A 24,078-nucleotide genomic window follows, 5' to 3' on the forward strand; every position below is an offset into this window, starting at 1 on the left:
TGGCGACACTGAGGACCTCAAGAAGTGGCGACACTGAGGACCTCTAAATGCAGGCTTAAGAATAAGGAGAATGAGGGCACCTGGGGGCTCAGTCGGCTAAGTGGCTGGGATCAAGCCCACATCACGCTCTCTATTCAGCAGGGAGTCTACTTCTCCCTCTGCCTCTCTCCCTCCCCCCCACCCTCGCTCATGCGTGTGCACTCTTTCTCTCAAATAAATAAATCTTAAAAAAAAAAAAAGAATGAGAAAGATTGAATATCCATTTAAGACACAATTAGCCCCTAGATCCCTTTCCCCATTCCAATAAAAGTTTTATTGTATGGAAAATTTAAAAAAAGAGTCCTTGGGATAGGAAACGCCAGGCACAAATGAAGGAGAAGAGTATATTCTAACAGGGGATCAAGTGGAAGTTGAGATCTAAACTTCTTTCTACCATTTGCCTCATGGAAGCTTGCGGCCAGCCTTGTACACTCCAGGAAGAGTACAGAAGATCCTCCTTTGGGAACTCTGATCAGTCCCAGAGGAAAACACACATATATTCATTCACATTCACATACACACATACACACACACACCTAAAAATATTGACATCAGTGATGGTCAAAGCCTCCAAAGAGCTGCTTTCCATCTTGATTATGGTGATAGTTACCTGTCAAACTAATGTAACTATGAACAAAAACAGGTGAATTTATATCATATGTAAATTATATCTCAATAAACTTGACTTTCAGAAATCCTTGAGAGATAAGAACAAATTGTATATATGAAACACAAATGAGACAAAAAACACACACACACACAAAGCAACAAAGATTTGGAAATTAAAAATAGGATATAATAAGAGCAAAAAAAAAAAATCAATAGAAAGCTGGAAGAGAAACTCAAGGGTATCTCCTGAAATACAGAAGAAAAAAAAATAGGTAAGATTGGCTTAGAGGAACCAATATCCAAATAAATGGAATTTCAAAAGAGTACAGAGAAAAGAAGAAATCAAAGAAATAACTGAAAACTGTACAGGACTGAAGGACATGAATTTCCACACTGAAAAACGGACAATGAGGGGCACCTGGATAGCTCAGGTCATGATCCCAGGGTTCTGAGATCCAGCCTCACATGAGGCTCCTTGCTCACGGGGAGCCTGTTTCTCCCTCTCCTCCCTGCTCATTCTCTCTCTCTTGTTAGCTCTCTTTCTCTCAAATAAATAAATAAAATCTTAAAAAAAAATTTGAAAGGGCACAATGAGGGTCAGCATTGTGGATGAAAATAGACCTACAAGGCACATAATTGTCAGATTTCAGAACCAGAGAATCTGAAAACATATGAAACAAACAAACAAACAATATCTCCTCCCAATGACTGATGGAACAAATAGACAAATTCAACAAGGCTATAAGACAATACCATCAACCGACAGGATAAAATCAACAGTGATAGAAAACTGCAACCAACAACAGAACACGGATATGCCATGATAGTGATGCAAGTTAAAACCACAATGACGTACTATTTCACAACCACTAGAAAGACTATAATAAAAATGACATATAATAACAAATGCTGAGAAGGATGTGGAGAAACTGGAACCCTCATATATTACCGTACAGATGTAAAATGGCATAGTGACTCTGGAAAACAGTTTGGCAGTTTCTTGAAATGTTAAATATGGATTTACCATAAGACCCAGCAATTCCACCCCCACATATTTACTCATGAGAAATGAAAGTTTATGTTGACACAAAGACTTGTATGCAAATGTTGATAAAAACAAAACATTTTCCAGAAAAGCCAAAAAGTAGAAACAACCCCAATGTCTATCAGTTGGTGAATGGAAAAACAAAATGTGATGTATCTGTTGGGAATACTACTCAACAACAAAAATGAACAAAATATTAATACATGCAACAATATGTATGAACAGCACTAGGTGAAAGAAGCCAAACACAAAAGACAAGATATTATGTTATTTCAGTTATATGAAATGTCCATAAAAGTAAGAGCATAGAGGGGCTCCTGGGTGGCTTAGTTGGTTAAGCATCTGACTTCAGCTCAGGTCATGATCTCGGGGTCTTGGGATCGACCCCAAGTCAGGCTCTCCATTCAGGGAATCTGCTTGTCTCTCTCCCTCTGCCCCTTCCTCTGCGCTCTCTCTCTCAAATAAATAAATAAAATCTTAAAAAGAAAAAAAAGTAAAGAGCATAGAGACCTAGGGCTGAGGTGGGAGTGAGAATAATTGCAAATGGACACAAGGCTTCTCTGGGGGTGATAGTGGTGATGGAAAGTTCTAAAATTAGATTGTGGTCGATGATTGTACAATTCTGTATATTTTTAAAATCAGTAAACTGTACATTTAAAACAAGTGAATTTTATAGTACGTAAATTATACTTCAATATAGCTTTAAAAAAGTAAATTATCAAAATTGTAATTGGTAAAGTCTCATTACAAAAGATTTTTACACTACAAATTCCAATTTGCTTTATTTCTTATACATTTGGTAGCACCCTTCTTGGGCAGTAAGATAATCCTTTCCCCTCCAGAGCATCTGACAGTGGTACTAAAATAGTTTAAAGCAACTGCTGAAGCCTGTAGGTGCTTCCACAGTGCTGTTTGATAATATACAAAAAGAATATACATATACAAAAAGATAATATATGCTTTTTGATAAAGATAATAGATATGCTTTTTGATAATATACAAAAAGAATAAAAGCAAGGGCTGGGAGATACTGAGAAAAGACCAAAATACTAACTTTACCTATACTTGTTCTGAACGTTGACTATAACACGTATTTTCTCTTAAAGATAAGACAAAAAAAAAAAAAAAGATAAGACAGTGATTGCTATGGATATTTTCTTGAGAAGGTAGGAAAACACAGGCACGTAGAAGGAGCTGGAGGGTTGAATTCCCTTTATACAGTAGCTTTCTCTTATCGGAAAGATGAAAAGGGATCTATTCATATAATCTACTACAATGGCTGCCAAATGAGATTAAACAGCTCTAAGTGTTCACATACTCCCTATCTACTCACAACAATGAGAAAAATTCATCCTACAGGAATGAAACACATCTGGACTTTTGTCTCTAGTAACCTGTTACAGCTTAAGATCAAATTAATTTAAGCTTTCTTTTCATATTAATATACTATAGTACATCAATTATTTACATTGTATTTAACTCTGCAATTTCACTAGGCAATTTCATTCCTCTTTTTAAAAGGCAAAGCATGGTTGTGCACTAAGAATTATAATAATTAATATTCCTGGTATCAAGTACTCTCCAATCACCACCACAGACTCTCTCAAAGGGCTTGAATGGTATTCCCCAAGAGTCTTGAAGTTGAAAACTGTACATAACCATTATTATATAATAATAAAATACATAAATAAGAAAGAGGTTTTAGAATTTAAAGCTTTAGCCTAACGTTTTTTTTAGCCCAGGAGATCAAGTAACTTGCCCAAAGATACTAGGCTAGTTAGCGGCAGAGTGTAGGGCATAGAATCCATGGATTCTACCACAACTTTGTTTTCATTAATTGAATGCTACTCATTCATAACCACAGTAGAGTCAACTTTCAATCCAGAATAGCTGAATAAGATGAGAGTACTAATTCTTCTGAGGAGACGACAGGAGAGACAAATGAACATAAACTATAAGGGAGTCCTACCTCCTATCCTTCCCTTACCCTATAAGGGTAACCTTTTCTTCTCTCTTCTAAGTCCCACTAGTGGATTTTTAAGGTTTAAAGACAGACAAATCACAGGTTTCCCACATAAGGAAGCTGCCACACACAAAAAAATGAATGGGAAAGATGAACATCAGCTTTTTCCTTCAAGTTGAGGTTTTTCTGGTATAATCTTCAGAGCCTGTGGATATGGATTCCCTCCACCTAAATTCAGGTACTAGACACTTAATAACTGCTTTGGTATCTGCAGCACTTATTTAAACGTTTAACAGTGAAATTCGGATCAGGTTAAAAAAGAAGGTGATAAAAAAGGGAATTGAGAATGCTAAGGTTGATCGAAATGGGATCAGTGCTCACAATGAAATATTAAAAACACTATTTTCAAAGAATGTTTTGTGAGTGGAAGGTTCAAAAATAATAGCATTATAAAGAGGTTAAAAAATAAATGGTTATTTAAAAGCTATCTGAACTATGTGTGTGTGTGTGTATGCGTGTGTGTACATAAATTATCAATGCATTCAAAACAGCTGTATCAAAATATTACCATAAGTTATCTAATGCTAGTGGAATTACAGGTGATTTTTTCCTTTCATTTATAAGTTTCTCTATTTTCATAATCTGAATAAATACTTTAACTTAATGAGGTCACTGTCTTATAAAAAGCGGTTTAATTATACCACTCCCTTAGAGTAAAAAAGTGAAAAAGGTGTAACATTTCATAGGAAGCCTCTATTTTACCTTTTCTAAAATTAGGACAGCTCTATCTAATTTTCTCAGTTGTTGCTTTCTCACCTCATTTGGGACTTAGTTTCCCTGCACACACACTTCTATATCTTCGATTTCTTTTTTTTTTTGTTATCTCTTCAATTTCTCCCTTTGAACTGATTCCTCCCCTTCTGCTTTCAAACATGCTCAGGTTTCCTCTATCAACTCCTATACTCTTTCTCTACTTCTCTTTCCTGCCAAACTTCTACAATGAGTGCTTTTTAGTTTCCATTTTCTCTTTAACCCTTTATGACCTTGATTTTATTTTGTCCTCTCTTCTGAAAAAAATTCCATCTTCCAGGTCACTTGAAGCTTATATAACATTGATGATGCTCACATCAAGGTCAGCCAAGCCACCTGTAAAAACTCTGCTCATTCTTCATCACCATTTAGCTTTTTCATAATTTCACTGCACCCCAGCGTGCTCACCTGCGCACACGCGCACACATGCGGGTGCACAGCTATCTATTCACAGAACACAGAAGTACAGTACTTGGAGTCTCCTTGTTCCCTTACTCCCTTTCGGTACCTATTCCTTCAACAACTCTTATCTCTACACTAAAATTGGAAAAACATGCTTTCAAGGCTTCAGCTATTTCAGTCGCTCTAACTTCTATGTATTTGGCCTGCCGATCCGGCATTGGTCGTCCAAGTCAACACATCTAAAACAAACTTCTTCAATGTCTTCCAATGTCAAACCAACTAACGGGCCTTCCTAGCTACCACATTTTAAATTGCTGGTATCAAACTTCTCTCAACTGAAAACCTACGAGTTATTTTGACTTCTCTCTCCTTCCTTCCAATTGATCACTAAGTCTTCTTGAATCTTTCTTCAAAATATTTCAAAGATCCGTTCTGACCTTTTTTCCCCTCTTCACTGAATTATGCTGGGTCAGTAGGCATAACCCAGGTTTGTCCCAAGCAAACTGGGATATATGGCCACCCCACCTCGATTAAAAGATTTACCTTCCTAGACAGATTTTTTGTATTTTTTTCTATAAAAATTACCAAATACTCAGCAATAAAAAGGAAGGAGTTACTAATACACATGACAACATGAATATGTCTCAATCTCATTATATGCTAAATGAGAAGTGAGACTCCCAATGCTATGTACTATACAACTTCATTTTTATGACACTCTAGAAAAGGCAAAATTATAGGGAAAGAAAAACAGCAATGGTTGCCAGAGTCTCAAGGAAGGAGAAGCTGATCATAAAGGGCTCAGAGGGAACTTTTCATAGTGAGGGACATGTTCTATTTCTTGATTGTGGTAGTGAGTATACACACACAACTCTGTATGTCACAACTCATGTCAGTGATGCCTCAATAACCTGACTTTAAAAAATTGGGGTGCAGACCCCAATGTTCATAGCAGCATTGTCCACAATAGCTAAATCGTGGAAGGAGCCGAGATGCCCTTCAACAGATGACTGGGTTAAGAAGTTGTGGTCCATATATACAATGGAATATTACTCAGCTATCAGAAAGAACGAATTCTCAACATTTGCTGCAACATGGACAGCACTGGAGCAGATAATGCTAAGTGAAATAAGTCAAGCAGAGAAAGACAATTATCATATGATTTCTCTCATCTATGGAACATAAGAACTAGGATGATCGATAGGGGAAGAAAGGGATAAAGAAAGGGGGGGTAATCAGAAGGGGGAATGAAACATGAGAGACTATGGACTATGAGAAACAAACTGAGGGCCTCAGAGGGGAGGGGGGTGGGGATGGGATAGACTGGTGATGGGTAGTAAGGAGGGCACGTATTGCATGGTGCACTGTGTGTTATACGCAACTAATGAAGCATCGAACTTTGCATTGGAATTCGGGGATGTACTGTATGGTGACTAACATAATAAAAAAATCATTAAAAAAAATTGGGGTGCAGAGTACACATCATTCATGGCTTTTCATTAGGCTCCTTGGACACTCAACACTCACTTGACAGAAGTGAGAAATATGGTTCCACTGGGCCCATATCCATTCTTTTTCTTCAGGAATTGGTCCAGATTTTAGTGCCAGAGGTTCCAGAAACATTCCTCAAAGCATCTGAAATATATGTATCTGTTCTGAGCTGTGATCACTAAGGCCCGCCCTTTTGGTTCTCTCTGTGTTCTACTCATCTATGTGGGCTGTCTGGCCCCGAGGATGGGAGATGCCCTCAGTGCCCTCTGTGTGCAATGATGAGGGGGGAGTGCTCTCACTTGCAGGCTAGTGGGAGTTAAAATCTTAACTTGCAAAGCCTTCTCCTGCTTCTCCCAAGCGCTCTGGAAAGCTTTTTGCTCACTATGCAGTAGGTATCAAAATTCATTACCAGGGTGAAAAATTAAAGACTCATCCAACCTTAACGTCTAGTGTAGCTAAAAGATTAGGTCAAATAGTCCCATGTTCAATCCCCAGCTTTCCTTCTTGACTAGCTATGTGACCTTGGAAACAGCTGAGCCTCATTTTCCTCATCTATAAAAGGGAAAATGTTTGTGTATTTACCCTGCCTCCAAAAGTAAAAGAAAACCTGCAGACAGTAAAACAGGATTTTTTTGTTTTGTTTCTGTTTTTAATAAAGGAAGAACTAGGACAAAGAGAATGGGGGGTAAATAAGTTAATTACCTATCAAAACTGAAGAAGAGACTATTTTAACTGATTAAAGAGATTTCATAGCACTAGGCAAACTTTGGGGAGAGAAAGAGAACACTGGAAGTTCACAGAAGGATCAAGAATGCCAGTGTATGAGAAGATGGCAAAGATTTTTTTTTTTAATGATTTTATTTTTTTATTTGTCAGAGAAAGAGAGAGCGCATGAGCACAAGCAGGAAGAGCGGCAGGCAGAGGGAGAAGCAGGCTCTCCGGTGAGCAAGGAGCCCGACGCTGGACTTGATCCCAGGACCCTGGGATCATGACCTGAGCCGAAGGCAGGCCCTTAACCACCTGAGCCCCCAGACGTCCCAGAAGATGGCAAAGATTTAAGAAATGAACCACATTAACACTTTCACAAAAAGAAACAGGGAAAAGGGTAGAAACTCACTGTAAGCATCCTTAATCAGAGAAAGCATACTTTATGATAATAAGTCTCTTTTGCTATTAATACTTCCTGCCTTTCCTGATGTTTCATTTTTTTTTGGAAACTAAATGTTTCTTCTTTTATGGAAACAGAACCATACCTTTCCATTCTATCACAGCCTCTCTGACCACGACTGAGTTCAAATCTTCCTCTCTGAATCATTTGATTCCTGTCTTCATTGATCTCTTCCTTCACCACATTTTTATGGTACTTAGTAAATTAACATCACATAGATTAGGACTTTAACAACAAATAACTGAGGGCCTAAATGAAAACATGACTGAGCACTGACTGATCCGGTATGTCTCCTTCTGCTAATTAGACTGCAAAACTTCACAAGCAGGAGCTGCATTTCACACCTTTAGATACACAATCTAAAAGGCAATTCAACAACTCTTCATTTAAATATATATAAAGACACAAAAATATATACGTATATAGTGTATATCCTCCAGTGAGCAACTGCATATCATCACAAAGTACTATTATTTTAAAGTTCATTTTTTAAATGATTAAAGGAAAGGAAGCACATGTATTCAACATGCATTTACTGAGCAACTACTATGCATCAAGAGATTAATTACAAGTACATGTCTTATTTCTCAAGAAGCTCACGGCCTGGGGGGAAGAATGACAAGAACGTCAGAAAGTCAATAAACATAAAACAGCAAGTGCTATAGAGGAGGAACAGATGGCACAGGTTGCTAAAAAAGCAGCAGCAGTGAATCTAATTTGAGAGGCAGTCAAGTATCTAGAAATACATCTTCTGTCATACCAGACCTGACTCCTGAAGACAAACAGAAATTGTAAAAATGAAATAAAGGAAAGCTCTCTAAAGCAACCACAGTAAAAACTCTTAGGTACTCAAAAATCAAAATCTACTAGAGCTTTCTTTATTTCCATATTTTCGGTTTTTCTCCAGAAATGGTTTTTCACTTTGAGCATGAATACAAAGCCAGAACAGATACAGAAGCTGACGGGAAACTGTATAATGGGTGTATCGGGCTGATAACATCCAAACCACTTATCAACTTTAGCATCACAAACAAGGAGACAATCAGACATTACATGTCTCCTGATGTGATACAATAGGAAACACACTTCACAACACTATTACATATTCTTGCCAAAAAATCTAGCCCGAACATAATCAAGCTTCAACTGCCTGTTACCAACTACCAGGTTAAAAGAAATAGAAGTCAGAAAGGAACCTGTTAAGCACTACCATGGAGGTATAATTAGAAAAATCCAGAAAACAGAAAATCTTTGGGACACAAAACTCAAGTTTCCTCAACAAATATTTTGCAAAAAAGAAAAATAAAGCAGAGGAAGCTATATATTAAAAGACACTGCATCAACTGAATACAATGTGTGGACATTGCTTAAGATCCTATTTTTTAAAAGCTTTTAGGGGCGCCTGGGTGGCACAACGGTTAAGCGTCTGCCTTTGGCTCAGGGTGTGATCCCGGCGTTGTGGGATCGAGCCCCACATCAGGCTCCTCTGCTGTGAGCCTGCTTCTTCCTCTCCCACTCCCCCTGCTTGTGTTCCCTCTCTCACTGGCTGTCTCTATCTCTGTCAAATAAATAAATAAAATCTTAAAAAAAAATAAATAAAAGCTTTTAAAATGTATAGTAATTAGGGAAGTTTGAATATTGATTGGATATGTGACATTAAGGAATTATTTGTTTATAACCCTGAAATATAACAAATAAACTGCACATATTTAAAGTGTACTTATATATACATACACCCATTAAACCATTACCACAATCGAACCTAACCATCATCTTTTTTTGAAGGTTTTATTTATTTATTTATTTATTTATTTGATAGAGAGAGGAGAAGCAGGGGGAGCAGCAGGCAAAGGTAGAGGGAGAAGCAGGCTCCCTGTTGAGCAGGGAGCCCAACATGGGGCTTGATCCCAGGACCCCAGGATCATGACCTGAGGCAAAGACAGACACTTAATCAACAGAGCCACCTAGGTGCCCCCCATCCACCATCTTTAAAAATTCCCTGTGTCCCTTTATAATTCCTCCCCAAATACTTGATCTGCTGTCACTACAGATTAGTTTGCATTTTCTACTACTTTATATTAAAAGAATCATATAGTATATACTCTTTTTTTGGAGGGGGGGTTATGGTTTCTTTCACTCAACATAATTATATTGGGAATCATCCATGCTGTTATATATTCAATAGTCCATTCCTTTCTACTGCAGAGCAGTATTCTATTGTGTGAGTATATCAAAATTATGTTTATGCATTCATCTGCTGATAGACATTTGGGTTGTTTCCAGTTTTGGCTATTACTAATAAAGCTGCTATGAATAGTCCTGTACGAGTCTTAGCATGAACAGATACTTTCATTTCTCTTGGGTAAATACCTAGGAGTGAGATGGTGCTAGGTATACGTTTAACTTTTTAAGAAAACTGCCAAACGTTGAAAAGTTGTACCATTTAACACTTGCATCAGCAGTGTATGACAGTAAGGAATCACCATTAATTACTTCTAGTTGAGGGGCGCCTGGGTGGCACAGCGGTTAAGCGTCTGCCTTCGGCTCAGGACGTGATCCCGGCATTATGGGATTGAGCCCCACATCAGGCTCTTCCGCTATGAGCCTGCTTCTTCCTCCTCCCACTCCCCCTGCTTGTGTTCCCTCTCTTCCTGGCTGTCTCTATCTCTGTCGAATAAATAAATAAATAAAATCTTTAAAAAAAAATTACTTCTAGTTGAATGGTATTATTACATCTTTCGTTTTGTTTTTTTTTAAAGAGTCTTTTAGAGATACATATACATAATCATACAGATGAAAAGAGATGATGTTTAGGGTTTGCAGAGCAGGGGAAAATCAATGAAACAAGAAACACTGGTAATGGCTGAAACTGGGTAACTGGGATATTCATTATGCCATCCTCTCTCTCCATGATTAAAAATGTTCATAAAAGAAACAGATCAGATACTAAACGACTTCAATGAGCAAAGCTTCTTTGTGGGATATATATATATATATCTATATATATATATCTATATATATCTATATATATATATATAGCAATGTTCTGCAATGACATAGTTTAAATGGCAGGTTCTTGCTCTTTGGGTTAGAGGTAGTATTCCCCTTAATGACTGCAGATGCCGTCAACTTTTTCTCAACAAGAGTAATGTGAAAGTGGGCTGGGGGGAGAAACAAAAACAGATGGTGGGCAGGAAGACTGTGGTCCTGTCCCTCCCTCTCTAACTTCATATTCTTGGATTTGGAGGCAGAAATCCTGTTGCATAAAAGGGGGAAAAATCAGAAATAAACATGGTTAGGACCCCTCGGAGCTCAATCAGTTAAAGGCCTGCCTTCAGCTCAGGTCATGATCTCAAGGTCCTGAAATCAAGTCCTGCATCAGGTGCCTTGCTCAGAAGGGAGCCTGCTTCTTCCTCTGCCGGCAGCTCCCCCTGCTTGTGCTCCCTCTCTCTAGCAAATAAATAAAATCTTAAAAAAAAAAGAAAAGAAAAGAAAAGAAATAAACATGGATAAAAATGATCTCTCTCAGGTCAGAATATCCTCACAAACACTGAATGCTTCCAGAGAGGTGAACCACACAGTTGGGAAACAGTAGAGAAACTTTCTTACTTTATGTTCCCTTTGTACAAAATTTTGCCTTTCATACAAGTATTACTTACTTTAAAAATAAGTCAAATTAAAATTAAAAATCACTAGTAATTCAACCACCAATTCTATTCTGGTGCTTCTCCTCTCATGCAGTTCAGTTTGTTTTTGTTTTTTTAAAGATTTTATATATGTACTTGACAGAAAGAAAGAGATAGAAAGCACAAGTGGGGGGAGCTGCAGAGGGAGAGGGAGAAGCAGGCTCCCTGCTGAGTAAGGAGGCTGACGTGGGGTTTGATCCCAGGACACTGGGATGATGACTTGAGCTGAAGGGTAGATGCTTAACCAACTGAGCCACCCAGGGGCCCCGTTATGCAGTTTAGTTTCTACAGGCTGCATTTTGTCATTAACATTATGTTCTCCTACATATTAAAAAGTCTTTTTGAAAATGATTTAAATGACTATATACTATTTTATCATATGAATATTATTTTTATTTTTGCTATTTCAGAAAATACTTTGATGGACATATATATTTGTACAAAACTGATTGTTTCCTCTGGATAAGCTCATGCCTGGGTCAAAAAATATGATTATAGATCTCTTCAAATATATGATAGAAGCCCTTCCATACACTGTGACTGGGACCGGTGGTTTTTAGTCAAAAAATCGTTTAAAATGAGGATTCATTTAAAAGAGAGATGTACACATGTACCTTAAAATAATGCATATGCATCATCTATGATTTCTACTTTGGGTTTCTTTCAAGTGGCCCAAGATCTAATGCCACTCACAAAATTCTAAGTGGTTATGGTTTTACTTCACTTATCTTTGGCTTTGTAAGCTACACTCAAGTTGATAGGAAGTTTTTGAGTCACTTGCCTTCATCTAGTCTATCTAAAGCACTCCAATTAGTTTTCATAGAAACAATGCTTTTATTTTTTAAGATTTTATTTATCTGACAGAGAGCAAGAGCATAAGCATGGGGAAGATGGCAGAGGGAGATGCAGGCTACCCGCTGAGCAGGGAGCCCGATACATGTGGGACTTGATCCCAAGACCAAGTCGAAGGCAGACACTTAACTGACTGAGCCACCCAGGGGCCCTGAAACAATGCTTTTAAATTTCTATTTTAAACTGCTGCATTTACGAAACTGGGCAACTATGTAAGTCTGGCAAATGGGCAGATGGATGGACAGCTGCCCTCCAATCCACGCTCCTGCCGACAGAGGTGGGCAATGACCACCATCGGCACCCTTGATGATAAAAGATTCTGTATTATGAATTTTTACCTTTGCAAATTTGACAGACAATAAATAAGATTATGTTTTAGTCTGTATCTGAAAGAAGTAATATGATGTTGTACTTTTCTTAGGTGATTAAACTGAAAGGACGAGGCCATATGTTGTGACAGGGTGACAGAAGTCCTAGAGTCAGATTCCCTGGGTTTGAGTCCTGCTTTAACCATTTAATAGTTATGTGATCATACGCAAATTACTTAACCTCCTATTTGCAGAGTAGCATTGTGAGGATTAAACAAAATAATCCATGTGCCACAATGTCTGGCACATGGTTAACCGTCATGTAAATGTTAGCTATCATTAAGTCATACATGAACATCACTGATGAAGCAAGTTGCCCTTGGTGTTAAGGAACATTCTTTGTGGTGTCAGCAAATTTCAATGCCAGTTTCCTACATGTGTTATATGTTTCTGTGCATGTGTACATGTAGCACAGGAAAAAAATAAAAAAGGGACTGAAAGGACAAAAGTTCTTTCTAAAGACTGGTATCACAGTTGAATCCTATTTTCCTGTTTATTTTTCTACAGTTTTAAGGTTGAATCATTTTCTTCAGCTTATTTTTCTGTATCAATTCCCTACAGTAAAAAAAAAAGTTACATTTTAAATGAGAGAATTAAGTTTCTTTTTTAGCATAAGACAATACATTAACATGAAATGATAAATTAAAGGTTCTTAGGCCTTGAAACACATACATTCTCAAGTTATGTAAAGGAACACAAAAGAACTGTAAAATTATAAAACTCAGCAACCTGAAATCACTTCAATGTAGAATTTTGGTGTTATATACAGCTACATCATGGCAACTGGTAGTTTCCTGCCTCGTTCCTGCTCATACCCTTCAGCCTCCCAACTTTTCCTATTGCAAAATTCTCATTATACCACGTTTATAGCAGGAGAAACACAGAGAAGCCATTGTAATACAATATGTTAAGTATGGTAATATTCCTGATGATTTATCAAATAGTTTAGGGGGAAAAATTGCTCTTTGAGTTAACTGGTGAAATAGAAGAGAGTGGCTTAAAGCAAAGATACTTGAAGAGTCATTTTAGGGGCGCCTGGGTGGCTCAGACAGTTAAGCATCTGCATTCAGCTCGGTCATGATCCCAGGGTCCTGAGATGGAGCCCTGTATCGGGCTCCCTGCTCTGTGGGGAGTCTGCTTCTCCGTCTCCCTCTGCTGCCTCTCCCTCTGCCTGCCACACTCCCCCTGCTCCTGTGCTCGAGGGCTCTCTCTCTGTCGAAAAAATAAATAAATCTTAAAAAAAAAAACACCAAAAACCTCATTTTACAGAGTAACAACAGCTTCTAGTCCAGTAGGACTCACCCAGTGTTCTCAATGAGGGTTTCAGTAATTTTAATCAATGTGTTCAATTTATTTTCATAACTAGTACAAGGGTGATCAAAACAAATGTTGGGCTGAACAGATTATGTGACCTAGTGTAGAGCAGTTACAACTTATCATAAGGACTAAAAAGCATACTTTAATATCAAGCCAGATTTAAAAAAAATGATTCTGTGATTTCCTAAAGGTGACATCCCTTTATCAGGTATATTTGGACACAGGGGAGGCAGCTTACAAAGACTGTAAACACGGTACTCAAAACGTGACCAAGTGAATGGCATGTTAATGTGCTGTTTATAAACTACAAGAAACACTAATATTTTGGTAGAAAAATGACATATTCTGTTGACACGTTTGGAGCCTTTTAATCCCTTCTAGATTCAAATGTGATTGAGGGTTAGCATTTTGAAAGAATGTCTCAGTTACACGGGGCATGGCTTGGTGGACAGATGAGTAACAATGGAGAAGGAGAAGAAAAAGAAGCCCAGAAACCAGTATAAGCAGTGCTCATCCATGCACCCTCCAGGGAAATGGCACCCCATCAAGTTCCCTGGATGTCTAATGCACTTGCTAGGTTTATTCCTCTTTGAGGAAATGGATTTACCAAGTTATCAGAGCCTGATATTATTACTCAAATCATAAAACTAAGTACCCTTACTCTGATTCCATGTTCAGAACAACTCAAAGCCCCTAGTACCTGGAATAAACCACAAGGGTTTTTTATTTGCTGATTCATCACACCATCTTCTATTAATTCAGTCCACCATCCATGGAAGACTGGTTTAAGAAATAATGTCAAATTCAGGAAGACAGATCAAGCATGAAAATACAGATTTTTGGAGATTCAGTGGGTATAAGATGGTAATACATCATTTCAATTAGACCAAACTCAATTCCAACTCTCTTATGACTACGTTACCCCAAAATGAAAATTAAAAAATTGATGCTATGTGGGAATTACCATTCCCACCACCTCTTCCTTATTTTTAATAGTTAAGTCCACTGAGTATACTACATTAAGGAACTGGTATTAATAATGGGAAAAAGAAGTTAGCTAAATTCTGAGAACTGGGTGGCCTGCCTATAAACGCCTTTACCAGTAATTGTTGACCTATAGGCTTAATTTTTTCAACGCCTTACACTGAAAAGTGCACAGGGCAGGGGTAGGTGCAGAAAAGTATGTTACAACTTATGTAAAAATAAAATGTGTATGTCAGTGATTTTATATTCACTATCTTTGAAAGGTTAAACAAGAAACTGGGGACAAAAGTCACTTCTAGAGAGAGGATAAGTGTGGCTGGGGGATGGGATGAGAGGGAGACTTTTCTCTTTTGCGCTTTCTGAATTTTGTATCAAACCAAGTATTATTTTTTTAACTAAATTAAAATGTACTGATAGTGGGGTGCCTGGCTGGCTCAGTCCGTAGAGTGTGTGATTCTTGATCCTGGGGTTGTGAGTTCGAGCCCCAAGCTGAGTACAGACATTACTTTAAAATAAAATCTTTATTTTTCCCCCATAACAGACTCTTAACTATAGAGAACAAGCTGAGGGTTACTGGAGGGAGGTGGGCAGGGTATGGGTTAAATGGGTAATGGGTATTAAGGAGGACACTTGTGATGAACACTGGGTGTTGTACGTAAGTGATGAATCACTAAATTCTACACCTGAAACTAATATTAAATTGTATGTTAACTGGAATTTAAATAAAAACATGAAAAAAGGAAAATATTTTTTAAAAACTAATAAAATGTATTGATAGTATATCTTCTGAAATGGCTAAATACCTGAATCTTTAGGAAGACTTAGGGCTTCTAAAGCCAAGTAGGTGATTATCTTAGCATGTTTTGGTGAATATCTCTTATTCTCCTGTTAGAATATTCCAGTATTTTTCCGGAAATAGTCATAGGGAGGAAAAATACTCTAATCCTTTCTTATTGCCTTCTTAAACTCAGAAATGTACATAAATAAATACATATATAAGACAACATCACTGCCCTTTGAGAATTAAATCAACAAATGATGATGCTAGGGTCCTTTTATAACAATACTTCTTAATCCTTCTTACACTCCAACACTTGCAAGGATTACCGCATGTCCCTATCCATTAGGGTGGTTTGTTACCACTGTCCCCCGGGCTGAAATCAGAACATAGGTTGAAATTTGAAAATGTCCCCTTCTCTTAGGGAACACCGTTTTCCAGCATAGGAATCTTACACTGCCTTAATGAGGTATAATGAAATCCAGGTCTAAAACTTAACTGTAGGGGCGCCTGGGTGGCTCAGTTGCTAAGCATCTGCCTTCAGCTCAGGGCGTGATCCCAGAGTCCTGGGATCAAGCCCCACATCAGGCTCCTCCAATGGGAGCCTGCTTCTTCCTCTCCCACTCCCCCTGCCTGTGTTCCCTCTCTCGCTGGCTGTCTCTCTGCCAAATAAATAAATAAAATCTTTAAAAAATAAAATAAAACTTAACTGTAACCAAATTTAACATATTAACCTCATTTTTTAAAAAATCACTCCTCTCAATTATTTCCCCTCAACCCTGAACTCATATGCCAACTGCCTGTGAGTAGCTCCATGTGGATGTCAGTTCCACAGTCAACAATTCTTGAACTTAACATATTGAAAACAGAACCCTTAGTATCCACCCTCTCAAATCTGATCTCTCAACTGTTCCTAATTCAGTAAATAGAACCATCATCCTCCCATTTGCTGAAAGCCCCAAAGGATTCATTCTTATTTTGTTTTCATAAATTCCCTATGTCCAATCCACTGATTCTGCCTTTTTAACATATTCCCAAACTATTCATTTCTCTCCATTTCTGTTACCAACATCCTAGACCAAACTACCATCACTTCTCTCTTGGACTAATACCAATTCCTCTAGCCACACTGGACTTCTGTCCTTAAACACGTCAAGTTCATTTCCATTTTGGGGCCAAACCATTCCTTCTGCTTAAAACATTCCTCCCATATACTCTCAGGGCTACTACTTCTCAGCTAAAATGTTACCCACCCAAGAGCATTTCCCTGACCACCCAATCAAAAATAACCCCAACCTCACCTCCATTCTCTATACTAGTACTTTGTATTTTTCCCCCCACCATAGCAATTATCACTATCTGAAATTAGCTTGCTTATTTGCTAATTGTTCATGTCCTTCCACTACTGTGAGCTCCATGACAGCAGGAATCCTATTCATTTTATCTAGAATAGTGCTTGGCAACATAGTGGGTGCTTAATAAACAGTTGAGGAAGGAAGTAACCTATCTAAAGAAGGATGATGTCAACCATGAAAGATAATGATAATGATCAGCTGGGAGGAGGAGTCACAAAATATTAAAGAACATCAATGGAGGGGCACCTGGGTGGCTCAGCTGGTTAAGCATCTGCCTTTGGCTCGGGTCCTGGTCCGAGCATCCTGGGATTGAGCCCTGCATCAGGCTTCTTGCTCAGTGGGGGGGTCTTCTCCTTCTCCCTCTGTGCTCTCTCTCAAGTTAAAAAAAAAAAAAAAAAAAAAAAAAAAAATTCCAATGGGAGGGGGGCCGGGGNGCTCAGTGGTTAAGCATCTGCCTGCACCTCAGGTCATGATCCCGGGGTCCTGGGATTGAGCCCTCCATCGGGCTCCCTGCTCAGCGGGGAGTTTGCTTCTCCCTCTCCCTCTGCCTGCCACCCCACCTGCTTGTGCTCTTTCTCTCCGTCAAGTAAATAAATAAACTCTTAAAAAAAAAAAGTCAATGGAAGAATACCTAACTGTGCCATGATATTCCAATTCTCCTTTCAGACACCTGGTAAGCTTATACTTGCCCATCATCTTGAAGTTAGGTATGGTCATAAGACTTGCTCTTGCCAATGAAATATAAACAGAAGCCTTTGAGAGCCACTTTGTGTGATTCACTCCTATCACCATCCCTCTATTGTGGCAACTAGCAACAGGGCAGAGATTAAGGTTCCATCTGTCCACATTCCTTAGCAAGGATAACATAGAGCAGAGCCCCCAGATAACTCACATGTAAGATGAATCAAGGAGAAATAAGCCTTTGTTATTTGAAGCCACTGAGATTTGGGGGTTGTTACTGTAAAATAACACAGGCCATCCAGACTGATAAACCATCCAAACGATGTAGTGGGCACATAATAATGTAGTCAGTATCACTAAGTAGTCAAGTAATGCCACTAAGTATACATAAGTAATTTCCTTCTGATTATTACTCAGTTTCCAAACAGGTCTGCCAAAAAGAGGAGAAAAACCTGTTTAGGTGGAGTTTATGAATTCTTGTCCCTGATGCTATTTTTCAGTAAATATTCCCCAAATAGTGAATGCCACCCTATACAGGCATACCTACTAGCCTTTCCTTACCTGGAAACAGGTGAGAATAAGTGTGCTTTTTGCTTATTATCCACACCAACTATTTAATAATTAAACAGTTACTGAGTTCAGGTCATTGCGGAGGAAATAAAAAAGTAGATAAGGGGGCGCCTGGGTGGCTCAGTTGTTAAGTGTCTGCCTTCGGCTCGGGGCGTGATCCCAGGGTCCCAGGATCGAGCCCCGCATCGGGCTCCCTGCTCCACTGAGAGCCTACTTCTTCCTCTCCCTCTCCCCCTGCTTGTGTTCCCTCTCTCGCTGGCTGTCTCTCTCTCTGTCGAATAAATAAGTAAAATCTTTAAAAAAAAAAAAATTTTATTTATTTATTCGACAGAGAGAGAGACAGCCAGCGAGAGAGGGAACACAAGCAGGGGGAGTGGGAGAGGAAGAAGGAGGCTCATAGCGGAGAAGTCTGATGTGGGGCTCGATCCCATAACGCCGGGATCACGCCCTGAAGTGAAGGCAGACGCCTAACTGCTGTGCCACCCACGCCCCTAAATAAATAAAATCTTAAAAAAAAAAAAAAAAAGTAGATTAGATAAAATGTAGAAGTCCTTGGATACCAGGTCAGGAACCTGGACTTTAATTTTATAGGCAAAATACACTTACTGAGAAGCTTTGTATAGAAATCATATGATTAAAAACTATTCTTGGGGTACCTGGCTGGCTCAGTCGGTAAAGCATGAGGCTCTTGATCTCAGGGTCGTGAGTTTGAGCCCCACACTGGGTGTAGAGATTACTTAAACTTTTTTTTTAATTTTTAAAAAAACTATTCTTGAACATTATTTTATATGGCAGTTGTAGAAATAGGATGACTGGAACAGGAATGCCAAGGGTACTAGTTTCCAACAGCTGTGCCATGAATCCTCCATAATCAATCTATATGATTTATTTTGGCTACAACACTAAATATACTGTTAATGATGGTATTAAGTGGTATGGGAAATAAGCTAGGCCTAAATTGCTGCTGCTGTTGTCATTGTTTTTTAAGATTTTAGTTACTTACTTGAGAGAGAGAGAGAGAGGCAGCATGAGCAGGAGGAGTGGCAGTGGAGAGGGAGAGGAAGCATTAGACTCCCCACTGAGCAGGGAGCCAGATGTGGGACTGGTCCTGGGACTCTGGGATCACGACCTGAGCTGAAGGCAGATGCTTAATCAACTGAGCCAGCCAGGTGCCTCAGCAAGGCCTAAGTTTTTGCAAATAAAAGTAAAAGGCACACTCAAAAGTCAAGGTGGCCCTAAAGATCTGGTAATGGACAAAACTGTACTCTGAGTATGAGAGGCAATCAGCGCAGTAATTACTACAGAGTTCTGAAAGGCAACCAAGTGAACAACGGATGCTTTACTATCACCTGGAGGTATTTTTATATTATAAGAATGGCTAGATTGTAATCAAGTTGGTTTGCATTCTGGGTTCCTTCAAGATACTCAGCTTCTGTGCAGTATTCCAACGAGTTTGTCTTTCCTCAACAACAATCCATTCCTTTCATTCAACAAATATTAAGTACGTGTTACAGGCTAATTACCATTCTTGGCACTGAGAAAACATGAGTGAACAAAACAATAATCCTTGCCCTCCTGGAGCTTATATGCTAGTGGCACTTAAATTTCATTTTAAAATTTCTCCCCCAATCCTATTACATGGAAGTAGCTTTTACAAATGCCTTTGGCAGATATCATCTGATTAATGCACACTAAGAGAAAACCTAATAGTCTCACCAGAGATAATTACCCTTGAAAAGTAAATAACTTCACAGATTCACAGGATCTTAGAGCTGGAAAGGACCTTGGAGATAATTTCAATTTACAAATGAGATTAAGGGATCTGCCCAAGAACACTCAGTCACCAGTAGGAGAGCGAAGCCTAGAACTGTGACTTCCAGTGTTAGTGCCTTTTCCATTAACACCAAGCTGCTTGTTTTAAGATTATACTAGTGAGAAGAAGAGATGCTAGAATGAGCATTCATGATTCATATGTAGGTGATATGTTACTGGATGACTGTTCAAGGCAAAAAGAATTTCAGGCAGTGTTTAAACTTAAAAGAAAGGTGGTTATAGGGGAAGCAAACTGGGGGTACCTTTCAGAACACTCATTCTCCCATCTCTACCCTCATCCTGTCCCCAAAACAAATGCATATTAGAGAAGATACCTGGACATGAGGACGAAGTAGTAAACATAGCATTTGAATCTAGCAAAGTCAAACTGTACCTTATCTAAGCTGAAAGTGTATGTTCCCAGTAAAGGTGCCATTTGTTTTAAGTTTGAGGTTTTTGTTTTTTTTTTTTTTAATTACTTTCCTAAATACATTTTCCAGAAAACACCAAATTAACTGATATGGGTCATGAGTATAATGGCTGATAAAATAGTAAGGTAATATTGACAAGGGTGATGTTATGAGGCACAAATAAGTAAGCATTTTTGAAGGATAATTCCTCTTCCTCCAGAAAAGAGTTATACTCACCTCTTGACATATAAACTGTAACGATCTATACATTCAAAAAACCCAAACACATCCTTTAATCTCTCAAAGATTCATGAACAACCAACCTGAGCCTTATTTAGTATTCTAATAGAAACTGTATTTTAAATAACTTTTTTTTAAGAAGAGGAAAAAGGAAGACTTGCTAAGAACTGAAAAAGAGGCTTTGTACAAAAAAAAAGTTACGGAAAAAGAAAGCCAAAGAAAGATTAATTTAAAGAGTTTTACAAAGAAAAAAAAAAGAGGGAATTCCTCTTGCCTGACCAAAAAAAAAGTTTTAAAGGAAGAATGTAAGCTGATAGGGGCACCTGGGTGGCTCAGTCGTTAAGCGTCTGCCTTCAGCTCAGGGCGTGATCCCAGAGTCCTGGGATGGAGCCCCACATCAGGCTCCTCCGATGGGAGCCTGCTTCTTCCTCTCCCACTCCCCCTGCTTGTGTTCCCTCTCTCACTGGCTGTCTCTCTCTGTCAAATAAATAAATAAATAAATAAATCTTAAAAAAAAAATGTAAGCTGACAGGCAGCAAGGGGCCTCATTAAAATCTCATTATGGGTCTCTGTGATGGCAGTTTCCATATCTAAAATGAAAATTATTATGAGATACCCCCCTCAAAAAATTATTATGAGACTTCCAATTTATGTCAGTAGCTCTGCCATTCTTTTAGCTTCTGAGGTTTAAAACCTGGAAGATACCACAGACTTTTGCTCCTATTGTTTTCTATAGTTAATCAATCACCATATTCTATTTCTTCCTTCAAAACGTCTCTTTTGAATATAAAAGCAAAATTCTCAATTTCAAAAGAACACACAACAAAGACTGTGAGCATTAAAAAGAGCATTTTTCAAGCAATGGGAAATACTCATGACCTGCTGAGTCAAAAAAAAAAAAAAAGGCAAAACAATAAAAACCCACAGGGAGAAAAATGTATAATCCCAGTTTTATAGAAAGGAAAATAATTATCAGCATAAAAAAAGAATTTGAAAAAAAAAAACACCAGAAGAAAATAACAGTTAACAGTTGTTCTTTCTGCTTGGGGTGGGGGTGGGGGGACTTGAGTGCTTTTAACTTTTTTTTTCACACTCTCTACATTTCCAAAATTTCCTACAATGAACATGCATTATTTTCAGGGAAGATACATTATTTTCAAACTCAGAAAAAAAATGTCATTTAAATAATTGTCTCATTTTACCACTACAAGTCATTCTCAACTGCCCTTTATCCTATTTCCTTACAGCCTCCCCTCCTCCCAGGACTCCAACAACAGCCTCCTCCTTGAGGTCTCTGAGCCAGCTTCCCCCAGCTTTAATATCACTTGTACTCATGCTCCTAACATTCATCATTCATATTTACGTAAAGCACATGGAAGCAGAGGCTGGCCATATAAACAATTAACTCACAACAGGGTTTCTCAACCGCACTACCACCGACATTTGGGGTAATTATTTCTTATGGAGGGGCTGTCCTATTCCAAGATGTTTAACAGCAGCGTCCCGGACCTCTAATCCACTAAAGGCTAGTAGCACCTCCCCCAATTCTAATCATGACACCACCAAAGGTCTCCTGAGGGACAAAAATTGTCCCCAGTGGAGAGCCACTGATGAAAGTCTTCTAAAATCACCCGAGTATCTACATATACGTCGAACCTAAACTTCTTTGCCATATGTTTTAAACAATTATAGTTAGTCTTGCCCACATAATCTCATTTTTCTCAAAAGGAATTTTCCAGATAGATCAGGTTCACTGCTCCCTAGAAAAATCATTTCATTCTCACTTCCAAGTCTTTGAACACAGTATCCTCACTAAAATTCCTCATCCATGCTTCAGTGCCCTACATCCATCCTCTAGTTGTTGGTTCTTTGCAGAACCATGACCGTTCAGCCCAATTCAGTTCACCATATACCCTCTGCACACAACAGTATTTTATATTGTTGTTGTTAATCGCATATCCCAAACTAAGGTTTGTTGCCCTGGCACATTTCTTTTGTATAAACAATTGTACCTAACACTGCTGGGCATAGAGACAATCAAAAATAACTGATGAATGAAATTTAAATGCTCTGCTGTAAATCACTGTAAACTGCTGATTTCTTATGAAATGATTTTGCTTTGAATCTTTATTCTTGTCATGGAGATAGAAGTATAACCATTCCAAGTACAGAGTAATCAAAAGGATTTCAGAACAAAAACAATATATAATGGTATATTGTAAGGAATATATAGGTTTCAAATTTTTTTTTTTTTTTAAGATTTTATTTACTTATTTGACAGAGATAGAGACAGCCAGCGAGAGAGGGAACACAAGCAGGGGGAGCGGGAGAGGAAAGAAGCAGGCTCACAGCAGAGGAGCCTGACGTGGGGCTCGATCCCACAACGCCGGGATCACGCCCTGAGCCGAAGGCAGACGCTCAACCGCTGTGCCACCCAGGCGCCCCCTGGAATATATAGGTTTCAAACTGTTCTCTACACTTTCAAGAAATGATATAAAGGAATTAAAACGATAAACTACAGCACAAACATGAACTTTATGAACTCCATTTATCGTAAAATATCCAATAGAATATTTGCTCGGTGCACAAAATTTAAGCATGGTCAACAAGAGCAGAAAATTCAACTTAATAGTGTGTGAATGTATATACACAAACACACTTGACATATATTATATCCCCAGTTGAAAGAAGTAAATGAAAGAGCTTCGTAAACTAAAAAGAGTCATATATAAAGGTTGCAGGTAAAGCAGCACAGTTAAAAGCATGAAGCCAGCCTGCTTGGGTTCCGAATATATTCGCTGTGTACCCTTGTACAAGTTACTCAACTTCTCTATGTCTCCGTTTCCTCCTTGTCAAAAAGGGGATAATAACAGTATCCGTCCCAAAGTAAAGCTCTCAAACAGCGCTTAGGATATAGAAGGCCCAAAATAAATATATACCATTGTTATTCCTACAATGCTAGTTATCAGCCAAGTAAAAGCTTCAATGTATAAAGTTGATCCAAGTCTTCTGAAGCAGGTTCAAACACATAAAACAGAATAAACTATTTACACAAGTTTAAGCTATTAGGTGGTCTAGGTTCTCAGAATTTTTTGCCAGGGCTAAACTGATTATTATGCAACTCATTTTTGTTAGTATTTTTTTTATTTTTATCTGTAAAGAAACTGACATAGACACCTCTGTTTTCAAGGAACTTCACAAGCTCCAAGAAAACAACTGGACTCTGTTATCTCCATATTTAAGCCAATTTAAAAGCGTGGTAAAAGCCTAGGTACTGTTACAGAACAACTTTTCAGAAAATACAATGAGGTTCTTAAAGTTGCCATCCGCAATTCTTATGCAGTTATGTCAAGTGTTTGTCCTGCTAAACAAAGGCTTATCTGTCAGGGAAGCACAGACCCGTCCGAATATAAGGAAATGCCGAGGCCCAGCCCAGGCGGCCCAGGCGGCTCGGGAAAACAGGTCCTCAAACAGGTCGCCGCAGACGCGTCCCCCCCA

General features: G+C 38.5%; 1 protein-coding gene across 1 annotated transcript in view; it reads right to left on the reverse strand.

Moving 5' to 3' along the window:
- KATNBL1 (katanin regulatory subunit B1 like 1) overlaps nt 1-24,078 on the reverse strand; it is a 40,841-nt gene that overhangs the window by 16,456 nt on the left and 307 nt on the right. The window lies entirely within an intron of this gene.

The sequence above is a fragment of the Ailuropoda melanoleuca genome, chromosome 5 (genome assembly GCF_002007445.2).
Source record: "Ailuropoda melanoleuca isolate Jingjing chromosome 5, ASM200744v2, whole genome shotgun sequence".
NCBI lineage: Eukaryota > Metazoa > Chordata > Mammalia > Carnivora > Ursidae > Ailuropoda > Ailuropoda melanoleuca.